The sequence below is a fragment of the Hyperolius riggenbachi genome, chromosome 3 (assembly GCF_040937935.1).
Source record: "Hyperolius riggenbachi isolate aHypRig1 chromosome 3, aHypRig1.pri, whole genome shotgun sequence".
In the NCBI taxonomy this organism is placed as follows: domain Eukaryota; kingdom Metazoa; phylum Chordata; class Amphibia; order Anura; family Hyperoliidae; genus Hyperolius; species Hyperolius riggenbachi.
This window is the reverse complement of record NC_090648.1, coordinates 338,210,134-338,214,672: the sequence shown is the minus strand read 5'-3', so window position 1 is coordinate 338,214,672 and position 4,539 is coordinate 338,210,134. Positions and strand designations below refer to the sequence as shown.

At 42.8% G+C, this 4,539-nt stretch overlaps 1 non-coding gene across 1 annotated transcript; it reads right to left on the bottom strand.

Moving 5' to 3' along the window:
* Positions 1-2,755: 2,755 nt before the first annotated feature.
* Positions 2,756-2,827, bottom strand: TRNAD-GUC (transfer RNA aspartic acid (anticodon GUC)). The gene has a single exon. It is a non-coding gene; the product is annotated as a tRNA-Asp (tRNA).
* Between the last annotated feature and the right edge of the window lie 1,712 nt (positions 2,828-4,539).

The window sequence follows — 4,539 nt, the reverse complement described above, 5'->3', positions numbered from 1 at the left end:
TGCCCCCTGAACCTAATAACTGGTTGGGCCACCCTTAGCAGCAATAACTGCAATCAAGCGTTTGCAATAACTTGCAACGAGTCTTTTACAGCGCTCTGGAGGAATTTTGGCCCACTCATCTTTGCAGAATTGTTGTAATTCAGCTTTATTTGAGGGTTTTCTAGCATGAACCGCCTTTTTTAGGTCATGCCACAATATCTCAATAGGATTCAGGTCAGGACTTTGACTAGGCCACTCCAAAGTCTTCATTTTGTTTTTCTTCAGCCATTCAGAGGTGGATTTGCTGGTGTGTTTTGGGTCACTGTCCTGCTACAGCACCCAAGATCGCTTCAGCTTGAGTTGACAAACAGATGGCCGGACATTCTCCTTCAGGATTTTTTGGTAGACAGTAGAATTCATGGTTCCATCTATCACAGCAAGCCTTCCAGGTCCTGAAGCAGCAAAACAACCCTAGACCATCACACTACCACCTCCATATTTTACTGTTGGTATGATGTTCTTTTGCTGAAATGCTGTGTTCCTTCTACGCCAGATGTAACGGGACAAAAGTTCAACTTTTGTCTAGTCGGCCCACAAGGTATTTTCCCAAAAGTCTTGCCAATCATTGAGATGTTTTTTTTTAGCAAAATTGAGACGAGCCTTAACCACTTCACCACTGAGGGGTTTTACCCCCTGACCACCAGAGCAATTTTCACCTTTCAGCGCTCCATCCATTCATTCGTCTATAACTTTATCATAACTTATCACAATGAAATGAACTATATCTTGTTTTTTACGCCACCAATTATGCTTTCTTTAGGTGGGACATTATGCCAAGAATTATTTTATTCTAAATGTGTTTTAATGGGAAAATAGGAAAAATGTGGGAAAAAAATTAATTATTTTTCAGTTTCCGGCCATTATAGTTTTTAAATAATGCATGCTACTGTAATTAAAACCCATGAAATTTATGTGCCCTTTTGTCCCGGTTATAAAACCGTTTAAATTATGTCCCTATCACAATGTTTGGCGCCAATATTTTATTTGGAAATAAAGGTGCATTTTTTTCAGTTTTGTGTCCATCCCTAATTACAAGCCCATAGTTTATAAAGTAACAGTGTTATACCCTCTTGACGTAAATATTTAAAAAGTTCAGTCCCTAAGGTAACTATTTATGTATTTTTTTTAATTGTACATTTTTTAAAAAAAATTTTAATTACAAAAAAAAAAAATGGGGAGTGTGGGAGGTAATGAGTTAATTTTTAGTGTAAAACTAATTTATTTCTATGTAAAAAATGCTAAGGGTGTAGTTTTACTGTTTGGCCACAAGATGGCAACAGTAACTTTTTGTTTATTGCGACCTGCGAGCGTCCTTCCGGAAGCTCGCAGGAAGTACAAGGAGGATGTGAGTGTTTGTTTTTTCTCACAATGATCGTGCTGCCCATAGGAGAGCAGCGGATCATTGTGGGGCTTAGATCAACGAACGGGAATGGATTTTCCCGTTCATTGATCTCTGGGCGAGCGGGCGGCGGCGTGTGTTTACTAGCGGCGGGCGGCGTGTTTACGAGCGGGAGCGCGGGCAGCGGCGGGAGTGCGCAAAGTACGGATTTCTCCGTCCCTGGGGGTTAAAGGATGGAAAAAGGGACGGAGAAATCCGTACGGGCGGGGGTAAAGTGGTTAATGTTCTTTTTGCTTAAAAGTGGTTTGCGCCTTTGATATCTGCCATGCAGACCGTTTTTGCCCAGTCGCTTTCTTATGGTGGAGTCATGAACAATGACCTTAATTGAGGCAAGTGAGGCCTGCAGTTCTTTAGATGTTGTCCTGGGGTCTTTTGTGGCCTCTCGGATGAGTTTTCTCTGTGCTCTTGGTGTAATTTTGGTCGGCCAGCCACTCCTGGGAAGGTTCATCACTGTTCCATGTTTTTGCCATTTGTGGATAATGGCTCTCACTGTGGTTCGCTGGAGTCCCAAAGCTTTAGAAATGGCTTTATAACCTTTACCAGACTGATAGATCTCAATTACAGTACTTTGTTCTCATTTGTTCCTGAATTTTTTTGGATCTTGGCATGATGTCTAGCTTTTGAGGTGCTTTTGGTCTACTTCTCTGTGTCAGATAGCTCCTATTTAAGTGATTTCTTGATTGAAACAGGCGTGGCAGTAATCAGGCCTGGGGGTGACTACAGAAATTGAACTCAGGTGTGATAAACCACAGTATTTTTTAACAAGGGGGGCAATCACTTTTTCACACAGGGCCATGTAGATTTGGAGTTTTTTTGCTCACTAAATAATAAAAACCATCATTTAAAACTGCATTTTGTGTTCAATTATGTTATCTTTGACTAATAGTTAACGTTTTTTGATGAGCAGAAGCATTTAAGTGTGACAAACATGCAAAAGAATAAGAAATCAGGAAGGGGGCAAATAGTTTTTCACACCACTGTATTGTTCCCCAACCCTGTCCTCAGGGCCCACCAACAGTGCATGTTTTGTAGAAATCCAGAGAGGTAGTTAATTAGTTCTGCTGAGACACTAATTATCTTACCTGTGCATGTTTGTGGTTTTCTGCAAAACATGTACTGTTGGTGGGCCTTGAGGACAGGGTTGGGGAACTCTGAGTTAGAAAACATAAAATCCGACAAAAATAGAATGCCCTATCTTTTCAAGGGTAATCTGGGTCAGGTTTCTTCAAAATAGAAAAATACACTCACAGAAATGCATAATAGAAATTGTAGCGTAATTTATAACGCAAATTATTAATTAGAATAAAAATACTGAGCCTCCCCGTCGGGGAATCGAACCCCGGTCTCCCGCGTGACAGGCGGGGATACTTACCACTATACTAACGAGGAAGTGCTTGATTTTTGTCATGCTATACTACGCCTTCTGTTCTAAACGTCGATGTCACCATTGTATTTCTGTGTGTCATATCATGACCTTGCAATGCACTTGCTTGAAATATCAGGCTCGTCCCGTGAGTCAGAGCTATTCATTGTCTCGCATCTGAGCAGAATCTGTGGCAGTGATCCTGAGTCAAAGCTTCTTGCTGAGCAGAGTCTGTACAACAGCTTGATAGTTCTGCTTTCAGTTCCCTGAGCATTTACCTACATACAGACTTGTGTATAACCTCTTAAAAACCTGACATATGCTTGTAATGTGTGCAAAGGAGGATAACTATTTATCAGATTTATGTCATCCACATTTATTACAATCCTAACTAACAGCTTATTGTAAGGAAACGCGGAAAGGCCGCCGTCTCTCGAGGTGAGGCGGCTGTTTCCACGTCCAGCATGGCGTCACAACGCGGAAAAAACGCTGCATGCCGCATAGGCAGTGCGGCGGAATCCGCATTGGTAACGGCGGAATCCGCATCAGAGGCGGCCCCCGCACTAGATACATTGCATGACAGTACTGGTGTGGCTGGGACTGATAGTCCACCAAGATTCAGACTTACACGCGCGCGAGCACAGAGGCAGAGTTTAAATAGCAGTTAGAAGGGAGTCGGCTGACCAGCTGGGTCAGCTGACAAATTCCACTGCTCCCATTGGACCAGCAATTAGGGAGGTCCTGGAAAGGTCCTAGAGTATATATACTGCTGGTTGTTCACTTGCTCTTTGTCTGGCGTGCGATCACATATGTGGGAGCACCCAGATCCGTAGTCAGATCCGCAAGTGTGCCGGGACCAGCTGGAGCTGTAATCCTACACTTAGCTAGATTCTGTTGATAGCTAAAGTACTAGTTTGATTGTGATTATCTGTTATGACTTCTGCCTGCCTTGACTATCCTCCTGAACTCTGATCTTGTACCTCGATATTTCTGATACTCTGTTGCCGAACCCCGGCTCGTTCCTTGATTCTGCTTCTGCCTCCTGATTTTGTACCCCGATATATCTGATACCCCGTTGCTGAACCCTGCCTGTACTTTGACTCCGCCTTTCCCTCCTGATCTTGTACTTTATCTGTCCGTGTGTGTACGACCTGGCTTGTCCGACCTCGAGAACCGACCTTACTGTTAGAGGCGGTTCCTCGCTCTGTTAGTGATCCTTCCTCCTGAAGGTTACTTTCAGTCTGTCCTTCCTACTGTCAGTCTGACTCCTCCCGTCTTGGAGAGCTCAGGTCTGCGGAAGGAATCTGTGCAGTACTCCTTGCTGCACTGAGGCCTAGTCCTCTAAGTGTTATTGTTGCACCTAACACTACACTCTACTCAGGTGAACAGAGGTTAGCTAGTATATCGGATTATCAGTGATACTGCAGATCACGTATAATCTGGTATACATCTGTATTCCCAGTGATTCTGCAGATCACTGGTAATCAGATCCTCTCTGTGCTTCACCGATCGTTACACTTATATTTGTGGAATACATGACACAATAAAATATATTTGTATGTTGTCTTTTTAGCTACCTGCAGTTACTTTGTCTCTGTGAATCCTTCCCCAGTATACTAGCTTCTCTGGAACATTATGTTAAGAGGATTTCATTCATTAAAATTAAGCATTTATTTAGCAACACTTCATCCGGGTACATACTATATGTATGTCACACACTGTCCTTCAGAGAAGTCTA